This window comes from Macaca thibetana, chromosome 16 (genome assembly GCF_024542745.1).
Source record: "Macaca thibetana thibetana isolate TM-01 chromosome 16, ASM2454274v1, whole genome shotgun sequence".
NCBI lineage: Eukaryota > Metazoa > Chordata > Mammalia > Primates > Cercopithecidae > Macaca > Macaca thibetana.
Genome location: NC_065593.1, coordinates 15,522,323 through 15,535,472, shown reverse-complemented (window position 1 = coordinate 15,535,472; position 13,150 = coordinate 15,522,323). Strand labels below are relative to the sequence as shown.

Below are 13,150 nucleotides of genomic sequence, written 5' to 3'. Positions count from 1 at the left end.
TCTTCTCTTTGCTGTTTGTATTTTAACTCTGTATTTGAGGTGTCATTTTTCAACAAAAATGTTTTAAAATTTTATGAGATTAAAAATGTTAATCCTCTATTATATGGCTTCGGGGTTATATGTCTTGTTTTAGGAAAATCTTTCCAATACTAAGATTATAATAATTACTTCACAGTTTTATTCCAACTCTTTTATAGTTTCTTTTTTTTTCTTTCTTTTTTTTTTTTTACATTTAGCATTTTATCTAGCAGGAATTTTTTGTATGGTACAAGTAATGTATCTAAGTTAATTTTTTCAAATGGATATGGAGTTTTCTTTAAACTACTTATTGAATAGTCTTTTCTTTCCTAGGAAATTGAAATGCTTTTATAGCAAATAATATTTTGTCACTAATAATAAATGCACTTAGAACAGTTCCTAATTCCTTATTATATCATTACTGTTGTCATTGTAGTTGAAATTGCCATATATACACAAAACTGCAGATTCTACTCCATTCCTGTGATCCGTGTATCTATGTATCTCAGTCAGTTCAGGCTGCCATCATGGAATCCCATAGGCTGGGTGACTTAAACAACAGAGATGTATTGCTAGCAGTTGTGAAGACTGGGAAGTCTAAGATTAGGGTGTCTGCACGATAAGATTTTGTTGAGGAAAAGGTATTTTCTTGGTCCACAGATGGTTGTCTTCTTTCTATGCCCTCACATGGCACAGAACAGAGAAAGGAATCAGGCTGTTTGCTGTTTCTTCTTATAAGGGCACTAATCTTGTCAGGAGGGCTCTAGTCACATGACCTAATGACCTCCCAAAGTCCCCACTCCAGTTACTGTCACATGGGGGGCTAGGGTTTCAACACACGAAGTTTTAGGGGGACATAAAAATAAACACAATTTGTTCCACTATTCGTATGCCTACACTACATCATTTAAATAAATATGTGCGTAATTTTTGTTCTAACATCTATCTGGGCAAATCCTCCCTCATTTTCTATTATTTTTTGGCATTTTCTTTTTTATTTTCTTTCTTTCTTTTTTTTTTTTGAGATGGAGTCTTACTCTGTTGCCCAGGCTGGAATGCAGTGGCACCATCACTGCAACCTCTGCCTCCAGGTTCAAGCAATTCTCCTGCCTCTGAGACTACAGGCGTGAGCCACCACACCCAACTCTTTTTCGTATTTTTAGTAGAGATTGGGTTTCTCCATGTCGGTCAGGCTGGTCTCGAACTCCTGACCTCATGTGATCCACCCAGTGTAGCCTCCCAAAAGGCTGGAATTACAGGCATGAGCCACTGCACCTGACCTATTTTTTGGCATTTTCTTGAGGCTATTCATCCATACATGATTCAACCTCTACTCCTCTGTTGTTTGGAAGTTATATACTCTTCTACTATATATATATATATATTTTTTTTTTTTTTTTTCTTTTCTTTTTTTAGACGGAATCTTGCTCTGTCGCCCAGGCTGGAGTGCAGTGGCGCAATCTCGGCTCACTGCAAACTCTGCCTCCTGGGTTCCCACCGTTCTCCTGCCATGATCTCTCTAGATAACAATATGCTTTATTGACTCATTGAAGTCTAATATGAGTTGGTACATTTACTTTCCTCTTGAACAATGTAAGGATCTCAGAATACTTTTATTCCGTGTTCTCCTCTCTTGGCTCATGTGCTGTTTTTCTGTATTTTAATTCTATATGCATTTAAGCCTTCACAGGGAATATTATTAGTTTTTAAAATAAACTCAGAGTTCATTTTGGTTTATCTGTATATTTACCATCATTTTTTGTTCCTTGTTCTTAATTTCCACTATTGCATCTGGGATCATTTCCTTTCGTATTTTCTTTAGTAAAAATTGGTTAGTGGTGAAGACCCTTGGTTGTTTGCTGTTCTAAAAACGTCTTTCTTTCAAATTGTTCTTGGAAAGTATTTTCACTGGGTATAGAATTCTAGACTGGCATTTATTTTCTTTTAGTCCATTGGAAATACCACCCCTCTGTCTTCTGTCTTCCACTGTTGCTGTTGAGAAGTCAGCTGTAGGTCTGTTTCTTCTTAGAAGTGATGCGTTTCCACCCTCACCCCTCAGTACATTTAAGATTTTCTCTCTGTCTTTGGTTTTATGCTGTTTCACTATGATGTATCTGGGAGTATATTTATTTTTTATTTCTTTTGCCAAGGAGCCATTGGGGTCTTGAATCCATCGATTAATTTATTTCACTAGTTTTGGAGATTTTAAAGCCATTTTACTTGTTTAAATATTGCTTCCAACCTATTCTCTCTACTCTCCTTCTGGGACTTCCGTGAAACCCATGTCAGTCTTTCTCAACATATCCCCTGTGTCTCTTACTCTTTTTTCTGTAATTTCCATCTCTTTGTCTTTTGGCACTTCATTCTAAATATTTTACCTAACATGTATTTCAGTTCATTCAATTGTCTCTTCATTTGTGTCTCGAGTTCTTAATTTTAATCATTGTATTTTTAATGTATAACATCTATTTGGTGGTTTTTTTTTTTTTTTTTTTTTTGAGGTGGAGTCTTGTTCTGTTGCCCAGGCTGGAGCACAGTGGCATGATCTTGGTTCACTGCAACCTCTGCCTCTGGAGTTCAAATGATTCTCCTGTCTCAGCCTCCTGAGTAGCTGGGACTACAGGCACCTGCACCATGCCCAACTAACTTTTTGTATTTTTAGTAGAGACAGGGTTTCACCATGTTAGTCAGGATGGTCTCGATCTCCTGACTTCGTGATCTGCCTGTCTCAGCCTCCTAAAATGCTATGATTACAGGCGTGAGCCACCGCGCCTGGCCTATTTGGTGCTTTTTCAAATCTGCTTTGAAATATTTTACGTTGCTAGTTCTCTTTCATTTGGTTCTACCAGGTGATAGCAATCTCGGATCACCTTAATCCCATTTCAGGTTTGAAATATTGTAGAACACCTGGTAACTTGAAACCACGAGGCAGCCTGTGTAAAAGTTGGTTTACTTCTGGTTCCTCCTTAGGCTTAGAACTTTGGCATCTCAGCAATTAGTGCGACTGTGTCATTACGGTTCCTACCCCTGTCCCTCTTGCCTGGTAAAGATTTCAAAATGGGTCTTAGCTTATAAATTACTTCTTTTGGATTTGTAATTGCTTGGGGGACAAAGGTGGCCTTCAATGGCCGGCTCACCTCTTTCAATTTCTATCTTATTTTAGATCTTGGTGTGATAATTTCTCACTATCTGGTTAACTCTTGGATGCATTTAGGAAGGTATTTATTTATTTATTTTTAATTGAAAACATTCCAATACCTTTAAGAATACACATGGTTTTTTGTTACATGGATGAACCATATCGTGGTGAAGCCTAGGATTTTAGTGTGTCCATCACCTGAGTAGCGTACATTTCACCCAATAGGTGGTTTTTCATCCCTCACCCCACTCCCACCCTCCTCCTTTATGACTCTTCAGTGTTCATTATAACACTGTGTATGCCTTTGTGTACCCATAGCTTAGCTCTCACTTGGTCTTTGATTCCTGAGTTACTTCATTTAGAGTAATGACCTCCAGGCTGGGCACGGTGATTCACGCCTGTAATCTCAGCACTTTGGGAAGCCGAGGCGGGTGGATCACGAGGTCAGGAGATCGAGACCATCCTGGCTAACACGGTGAAACCCCGTCTCTACTAAAAATAGAAAAAATTCGCCGGGCGAGGTGGCGGGTGCCTGTAGTCCCAGATACTCGGGAGGCTGAGGCAGGAGAATGGTGTGAACCCAGGAGGGGTAGGTTGCAGTGAGCCGAGATCGCGCCACAGCACTCCAGCCTGGGCGACAGAGCAAGACTCCATCTCAAAAAAAAAAAAAAAAAAAAAAAGAAGAAGAATGACCGCCAGTTTCATCCAAGTTGCTGCAAAAGATGTTTTTTTTCTTAAATGTCTGAGTAGTATTACACACACACACACACACACACACACACACACACACATATATAAACATTATCTGCTCATTAGTTGATGGGCACTTAGGTTGATTCTATAGCTTTGCAATTATGAATTGTGCTGCTATAAATACAAGCATGCAAGTATCTGTTTGATATAGTGATTTCTTTTTCTTTGGGTAGGTACCCAGTAGTGGGATTGCTAGATTGAGGTGTAGATCTACTTTTAGTTCCAAAAAGTTGCTTTTAAATATTGTGTCCATCTTTGTTTGTGTCTGAGGTGCACCTGTAGGTTGGTTTAAAGCAAATGGTTTGCCATTATTTGAAGTGAAAGTCCTACATTTTCTTTTTCATTTAAAGTTTGGATTTACAGTTGTCAAGTTTAACAGTCTCCCGTTGGAATTTCGAATGTGATTACTTTGTATTTATAGATTCATTTGGAGGAGAATAGACATTTTTACAGTATTGAGTCTTTCCATTCAAGCTTATTTAAAATTTATCTTATGCCTTAGTAAAGTTTTATACTTTTATTAATCAATAAATTGTCCACTCATTTATAAATTTATTTCTGAATATTTTTATAAATTTCATTGTTAATGAGAATGAGATGCTCTATTCCACAAGCTGGCAATCTTTGTTTGTGAAGGGCCAGATAGTATATATTTTAAGATTTGCTAAAAAATTAGCCGGGTGTGGTGGCAGGCACCTGTAGTCCCAGCTAGTCAGGAGGCTGAGGCTAATCAGAATGGCGTGAACCTGAGAGGCGGAGCTTGCAGTGAGCACCACTGCACTCTAGCCTCCGTCTCAGAAAAAAAAAAAAAAAAAAAAAGAATAATGACCTCCAGTTTCATCCAAGTTGCTGTAAAAGACATTATTACTTTTTCTTAAATGTCTGAGTAGTATTACACACATACACACACACACACATATATTATATATATAAACATTATCTGCTCATTAGTTGATGGGCTCATTAGCTGATCTCTCTTTCAAATAACCAACTCTGCCATTGTAGTCTGAAAGCAGCCCTAGACAATGTATAAACAAATTGGTATAGCTATACTGCGATAAAACTTTATTTACAAAAACACGTTGCCAAATGGGCTTAGCCCACGGGCCATAATGTGCCAAATCCTGCTCTATCCCATCACATTTTTCCAATGTTAATTTTTTGGTGCTTTAGAGCTATTGATTTAAAAACTTTAATCTTAAAATTAGCAAATTTAATCAACTCTTTGATTAGTTCTAATGCTTTTACATCTGATTCACCTGGATTTTCCTGAGAGGCGAGTGTATGGTCTGTAATGCTGACAAATCTTCCTCTTTTTACCTGATAATCACACATTCTATTTAATTTTTGCGTCTTGTTGCATCGACTAGAACCTCCAGTACAATGCTGTGTAATTAGAGTGATTACAATCATCTTCATATTTTAAATTTCTGTTTTGGAGAAAATATTTCAGATGTTTTTACCATTATCTGTGATGTCTGCTGTGAGTGATTGACAAATTAGCTTTGTAAGATTTAAAAAGTTTTCTTCTATTTCTAGCCTGCTGGGGGCTTAAGCATGTTGAATTTGATCCAATACTTTTCCACTATCAATTGAGATAATCTCATGTTTTTATTCATTTACTTTATTAATGTGATTATTTACAATGACTGATTTCCTGATATTCAATTGCTCATATATTTCTGAGGAAAACTTTTTATTTGTGATAATGTATTAGTATTTTAGTACATTGATGCATTTGATACGCAAACGTATTATTTAACATTTTCACATTTAAGAGCTTGAATGAGATTGACTTGCAGGATACTTTTTGGTGTTACACTTATTCAGTTTTGGTATCATGGTTATGGAAAACTTATAGAATGAATCAAGATAAATTCTCTGGAAACTTCGTCTGAAATATTTCATATAATTAGGTATTTTCTGTTTATTCAGGATTCGGGATAACTGGTCCCCAAATCTTCATAAGGCAGTGCCTATTTGGAGTGTAATTACTAACCATTATTTCAATTTCTTCCAAAGTTAATCCATTCAGAATTTCTGTACTTGAGTACATCGAGGTAATTTTCCAAGAAAATAATTTATTTTATCTGAATTGAAAAATCTATCAGATAAAATTATCAATTTTTTCCTATGTTGAGAAAATCTTTTCCATATCTATAATTAGGCATATTTCTGGTTCTGAATGTTATGTAGTTTGCTGTTTCTCTTATTTCTTCACTGTCATTCCTGGAGATCTGTACATTTTATTGGTATTTTAAAAAAGTTTTAATTTTACTGATCAAGTCTACTCTGTTCTATTTTGTTTTTGCTTTCATATACTATGCTATTACTACCTATGTTCAGAGGGAAAATATTTTCGTATATTATTAGTGAGATTTTGATGGTTAAAATTTTAATTTTTCAGGTATTTGATGAATTTGAAAGAGATACTTTATTCCTCTTCGAAAGCCTGTTCTGCGTGCTACTGAACTCTCAGTTCATCCGTGTGGTAAGTGTGATTCCTGTTTGACATAGCGTTGGTTTTCTGTAAGTGCCTAGTGGATTTTTGATGTGTCCTCACTTCCAGGACACCTGAGCCCTGTGTTTCCCGTGGTCCGTCCGTGGCAATTATGAAGTAGGGGTGGGGGCACACTCAGGAGTGACGGCTTGGTCGGGAGCTTGTTTTCCTGGGCGTCCCATCCTTTATCGTGGTCAGTGTGGTCCAAGGGCCTCACTGGCCACATTGGACACAGCTTCACACTCTTGGTGTCAACACTCTTTGTCCAGGGGAGAGAGGCGGGGCTGAGCCGCAAGGAGTCGTGATTAACACCTGTGCAACGTGTCTATCAGGGAAGCTTGTTAGAGACTCAGCTGCCCTGAGTGCTCCTTCCCACTCGTGCCCTCTCTGAAGGACCAGAGTCTACTCTGTCTTCTGTTGAAGGCCTTTGAGTTTGGAATTCTCTGGAACAACTTCTCCCTTCGAAGGGGTCTTTTCCTTCATCAGTTTCCTGTGGTTTTGTTTCATTTCAGATCAAATCCGGTTCCTATTTTTCAAAAATGTTCACCATTTCTGAAATGCCAGTATCACTTTTTATTGTTTTCCTGGCCTATTATATATTTTTAAAGTCATTTTATTTCGTCTCATAGAATTATAAATAGCCACGCTCACTACTACACACGCAAATGCACTTTTAAATCGATCCATGTTTTATTAACCTCAAGCCCTCATACACATTTGAAAAATAGTTGTATATCTCTACAAGAGAGGAGAGTTAGACAAATATAAACCATATAAGAGTTTTTCTGTACGGAGAGTGTTTAGTACTCCTATAAGTTCAAGCCTCTGCAGTGGTCTACTGCGGTACACAGGATGAGAATAATGAGCTAAACATCCAGACCGAATGGGGCGGCCACAGATTAGTACAGTAAGGCAAGTAAAAAGGAAAATTAATATAATCTACTTGTCACTGTAATTTTCTTTTCTTTTTTCTGAGACAGAGTCTTGTTCCGTCACCCAGGCTGGAGTGCAATGGCGCGATCTCGGCTCACTGCAACCTCCACCTCCCGGGTTCCAGCGATTCTCCTGCCTCAGCCTCCCTAGTAGCTGGGATTACAGGTGCCCGCCACCAGGCCTCGCTAAGTTTTGTATTTTTAGCAGAGACAGGAGTTTCATCATGTTGGTCAGGCTGGTCTCGAACTCCTGACCTCAGGTGATCCACCTGCCTTGGCCTCCCAAAGTGCTGGGATTACAAACATGAGCCACCGTGCCCGGCCTGTCAGTGTAATTTTCTCTTTTGAGATTTATCGATTTAAAAAATACTTTTTTAATATTAATGTGGCTTATATTAATTTCTGTATATGTGGGGGTGAAAGTGATGATGTATATAAATTAGGGTAAGGAAAAATATGTTTGCCGAATTCGGGTTTGGCGGTTTTCAGTCTGTTTGCTAGTGACTGTTAAACACAATATGCGTGTTGGAGGGGTCCCCGAGATCCTCCGCATGATGGATTTGCTAGGGAGACTCACACACTCAACATGTAGTTGTTGTCACAGCCGTGGTTCATTACAGCAAAAGGATACAAAGAAAAATAAGCCTGGGGAAAAGGCACGTGAAGTAAAGTCTGGAGAAAGCCAGGTGCAAGTTTTCCAAAGTTGTCTCTAGTGAAGTCACACAGGACACACATAAGTCCTCCAGCAAGGAGTCATGATAACACCTGTGAAATCTGTCTATCAGGGAAGCTCATTAGAGTCATTGCCAAAGGTTTTTACTGGGAGCTGCTCACTAGGTACTCTGTGTCTAGTACGGACCAAATTTGGCTCTGGCTTTCCAGAAGAAAAGCAGGTGTCAGCATAAACCACATTGTTCGTGCAAATGGTTTAAGCACAGGGAGCCACTCTTATACTTTAGGCAAAGTTTTGCATCAGAATAAAGAACTCTCTACCATTCAAGTTCCCAGACGTCAGCCAAGGACTGGCTTTGCAAGCAGCCCTTTCTAAGGACAGCAGTCCTGGCCCTACTGTATGAACTCTTTTCTGCACAATCCCTAACCTTTGCTTTGAGTCGATTGATGGAGCAAATAACATGTTACTGACTAAATCTGCAATACAACTTTTTCCTCTTCTTTTTTCTACTGAAAAGTCAGGAGCGTGTGGGACTGCTTCAACTTTCTTAGAAAATTGGTGTGTGAGAGTTTTTATTGATTGGCCATAATCTGACCAATCCATTCAATGACTGATTACTTCTTTCATGAGATACTTGTGGCGTGTCTACTATATACTAGATACTGATACGGAGACTGATGGAGGAGTGCATTTGTTTAATAGTCAAATGCTTGCACCTGACCCATAAATGTAGGCCTTCCTTCAAGTCCCATGCTTGGTCAACATTTTTCTGTCATTCTTCTCTCTTTTTTTGATGGAGTCTCACTCTGTCGCCCAGGCTGGAGTGCAGTGGTGCGATCTCGGCTCACTGCAAGCTCCTCCTCCAGGGTTCACGCCATTCTCCTACCTCAGCCTCCCAAGTAGCTGGGACCTGAGGCGCCCGCCACCACGCCCAGTAATTTTTTGTATTTTTAGTAGAGACGGAGTTTCACCGTGTTAGCCAGGATGGTCTTGATCTCCTGACCTCGGGATCTGCCCTCCTCAGCCTCCCAAAGTGCTGGGATTACAGGCGTGAGCCACCGTGCCTGGCCCCTGCCATTCTTCTTACAATTCTGATGACTTCGATTTCTCCTTGTAAACTGATGCTTCTTGAAACTATATCTGTAGCCCAAATCCCTCTCGCATTTCCTAAAACCCCCACATCTGACTGAGGAGTGTCTCCTTAGGGCTCCTCCACAGCCATCTCACATTCAGCTTATTCAAGACTGAACTTGGCATTTCCCCCCGAGTCTGTTCCTCCTCTGTGTATTTCATCTTCTGGTTAATGGCATCTCCATTTATCTAATTAATAGAATTATCTGGAAGTGATTGTTGACTCCTTCCTCTCCTCCCATCCCTAAAGCCTTGGTCACTTAGCAGTTAACTATTGCTGGGTAACACACCACCCCGGAAGTCAATGGCTTACAACAATTGTTATTATCACTGGGGGTTGAGTGATCTGTGCTGGGCTTGGTTGGGATGGCTCTGTTTCACGTGTCTCTCCTCCTCTTCCCAGGTCCATAAAAACACACAAAACCTCTCAATCCTCCTCTTCCCAGGTCCATAAAAACACAAAAAAACAAAAAAACCTCTCAATCCTCCTTCTTCCCTAAAAACCCAGGTCCATCTCAAAAAAAACACACAAAACCTCTCAATCCTCCTCTTCCCAGGTCCATAAAAACAAAACCTCTCAATCCTCCTCTTCCCCAGGTCAAAAAACCCACAAAACCTCTCAATCCTCCTCTTCCCAAAACCTCTCAATCCTCCTCTTCCCAGGTCCATAAAAACACACAAAACCTCTCAATCCTCCTCTTCCCAGGTCCATAAAAACACACAAAACCTCTCAATCCTCCTCTTCCCAGGTCCCTAAAAACCCACAAAACCTCTCAAGGCACCAGCTTGGAATGGCGCAGTGTTACCTCTGCCTTACTCTATTACCCAAGCAAGTCACGTGGCTGAACCCATACTCTGCCCATTCAGTGGGAGGAGCTTCAAAGTCAAAAGGCAAAGGGTGTGGATAGGAGAAGAGGTGAAGCATTGGAACCAATAGTGTAATTGCTCATGGTCACAAAGTCCTGGAGCTTTTCCCTCTTAAGTACCACCTCTTGCCTTCCATCGCCTTTGCTATGGCCCCTGTTCCGACCTTCTCAGCGCTCTCCTGGCCTACTGCAACATCCCCCTTCTTGGATGTTCTTGCTTTTAGATTCTCCATAGGGCATCAGAGTCATAGGTCTATCTAGATGCAAATCTGAACTGAAGTGAAGAGTCCTCTAGGGCTCTCTGTACCCTTGGGAGAAAGTCTGAGTTCAGGCATGGCTTTCCATGATGCGGCCCTTCCTGGTGCCTGAAGCTTAGTTTTCCCTACTCTCCCTTTTCACCTTTTTCTTCTGCCCTTGCTAAGTTCTCCGGAGTTCCCACACACACTATGCAGTTTCACACCATCATGCTTTTGCACAGGTTACCTCCTGGGCCTGGAAAGCCGTTTCCCTCTTGTCTGCCCAGGGAGGCCCTCCACACCCTTAACTACTCTGTGGCGTATTCTTCCCTGAAGTTTTCCGGAGCTCTCCCCAGCTAAGGTGATGGTGCCTCCCTTAGTGTCCCCACCACCCTGGAACCCTGTGGGTTATGCATGAATATAACATCTAATCATGTGGCCATGACCTTCTCTAGGCCTCATGTGTTGTATGCACCACAGTGTACTGAGGACCTAGCACAAAATGTAGCTAATTTTAAACTACAACAGCAAAGCTGAGTAGATGTGTCCTAGGCCATGTGGCCTGCAAAGCCTGAAATATTTACTCTCTGACCCTTTACAGAAAAAGTTGATTTAGAGGTTTGCGCTTGGACCAGAAAGGCAGCTTCCTAGGGTGAGTTGATGGCTAACAACTCAGTGGGGCTTGGGCTGGATTTCCCCAACACACTCATCAGGAAGGCAAAGCCAGAAGTGCTGACAGCACTCAGGGCACGTTCCCCTACTCCTGGCCCTTCTGTGTTGATTGGCATGACATGTGTGGAAGTGTGGGGGCTCTTTTGTGATCTTGAGACAGACTGGGAGCTTATGTTCCCATTGTGCATTTCTGCTGTGTGGGCTTGGTGCTGCTGGTGGGAACAACCCGGGTCTGGCCTCCACAGGGACAATCACAGGGCGTGCAGACCTAAAGTCAAGGCCCCCACACAGGACTCTCTCTGTGGTCTGTAGACCTTCTTGCTAATTTTAGCAAGAATTCAATATATTTTTCACTCAATGATGGATGAATAGAGGGATGGTTGGTTGATTTCAGGTTCACAGGAAGAGGGGATTAAAGACTGCCTTTTATACCTTGTGGGTGACATTAAATTAGAGCATTCATAAAATGAAGCAGGGGTATATTTCTCCTAGTATTAATATACAGTAATTCTAATTGGACTCCAATGGTAATTCTTACTGGACTTATTTTTCACTTTGAGACTCAATTAATTTAGCGATTTTAATTGGGTGTGTGGAAATTCTTACAGGCCAATGTAGATATTGTTGTGCATGTAAAACTTTTAGAGGTTAATTTAAATATTAGATCTTATTCTCTGGGGAGAGTTTGGGAGCAGCCACCGTGGAATTGAATGCCGCTAACAATTTAGAGCAGGGGTCAGCGAAATGTGGCGGATGGGCCAAATTCAGCTTGCAGCTTATTTTGTAAATAAAGGTTTCCAGGAACACAGCTGCACTTTTTCATTTATATATTGTCTATGGCTGATTTCAAGCTACAACAGCAAAGCTGAGTAGATGTGTCCAAGGCCACATGGCTTGCAAAGCCTGAAATATTTACTATCTGACCCTTTACAGAAAAAGTTGATTTAGAGGCTTCCACTTGAGGGCTTCCTGGGGTGAGTTGATGGCTAACGACTCTGTAAATGTCCCGTGACCCCTCTTTTTATTTCATTTGGAAAAGATGCTGGGATTTTGCCAATGCTTAGAATTATATTTAATACATATGAGATTCCTGGGAGATACTTTGACAGGCATTATAAAGCATCTACTATGTGCTAAGTGCTAGAGATGCAAAGACCATTGGGCTTGCAAAGTCTAACCTTTCGTTGAGATGCACTGGGCCCAACACTGCTGTCCAGCCATGGGGCTGTCTGTGAACCTGAGAATCATTATTCTGGGAGGGGTGAGATTTCCAATTAAGGCTTTTATTGACCTTTATGATCTGAGACTCAGAACCAAGCGATATTGGGAAGGACACACAAGCTTATGGAAATTGCCCAACTTGAACAGTTTGGGTGAGATTTATCTGCAGGAGTGGCAAGCTTATTTCCCCTGACAAATTTTTTATGTTTCATTTGGTCTTATTTCACTGCTTGGGAAAGGTTTTCCCCTAACATTTTTTTTTGTTTATTTTTTATCTGGTGATAATGTTTTTGAAAATACTAAGTGGTATAAAAGGCCACTCGGACACAGGGGATTTGAGCAAACCTAGGGCTTGGAAGAGACCTTTTGTCTTAATGAGTACCACCATTAGAGCTGGTGGCAGAGCTGCCCTGGGGTTCCTGGACCACCCAGATCACCGATCACCTGGTTGTATTTAAGTTAAAGAAAATGGCAAGGGGCAGAAAAGGGGTGATTGGATATTGGGGAGAGAGAATGCAAGTAGAATTAGGGAGCTGGAGTGGGATGATGGTTTGTAGACTACTGTGTGTGTGTGTGTGTGTGTGTGTGTGTGAGAGAGAGAGAGAAAGAAATGGGGGCAAATCACACCTGGGTCCTACAGAGGAGCTTGGGCTCAGCCATTATCTATCTGGAGCGCTTCATGCAAGCTTGTCACTCCTTTGAGTCTCTTTCTTTAGCTATAAATGAGGGATAACAATTGTCTCTACTTTCCACAATTGCTATGAGGATTGAGTAAAAGATGCATGGCAAGCTATCGGCCTAGAGTTCAGTATAGAGTAATTATATTTTCCTACCGTTTTCTTTATTCCCATTCTTATTACCCCTGCATGAATTTTTTTTTTTTTTTTTTTTTTTTTTTTTTTTTTTTTGAGACAGAGTCTCGCTCTGTCTCCCAGGCTGGAGTGCAGTGGCATGATCTCGGCTCACCGCAACTTCCACCTCCCTGGTTCAAGCAATTCCCCTGCCTCAG

At 40.8% G+C, this 13,150-nt stretch overlaps 4 protein-coding genes across 6 annotated transcripts in view; 2 read left to right on the top strand and 2 right to left on the bottom strand.

The window, feature by feature from the left end:
• TXNDC17 (thioredoxin domain containing 17) overlaps positions 1 to 13,150 on the top strand; it is a 997,418-nt gene that overhangs the window by 200,663 nt on the left and 783,605 nt on the right. The gene's annotated exons all lie outside the window — the stretch shown is intronic.
• Positions 1 to 13,150, bottom strand: part of LOC126939805 (uncharacterized) — a 910,157-nt gene that overhangs the window by 322,550 nt on the left and 574,457 nt on the right. The gene's annotated exons all lie outside the window — the stretch shown is intronic.
• The window catches only part of WSCD1 (WSC domain containing 1), a 392,253-nt gene that overhangs the window by 112,808 nt on the left and 266,295 nt on the right, over positions 1 to 13,150 (top strand). The window contains exon 3 of the mRNA XM_050765322.1: positions 6,318 to 6,401. The gene's annotated coding sequence lies outside the window, so the exon portion shown is untranslated. The remainder of the gene's footprint in view (positions 1 to 6,317; positions 6,402 to 13,150) is intronic.
• DERL2 (derlin 2) overlaps positions 1 to 13,150 on the bottom strand; it is a 434,214-nt gene that overhangs the window by 348,306 nt on the left and 72,758 nt on the right. The gene's annotated exons all lie outside the window — the stretch shown is intronic.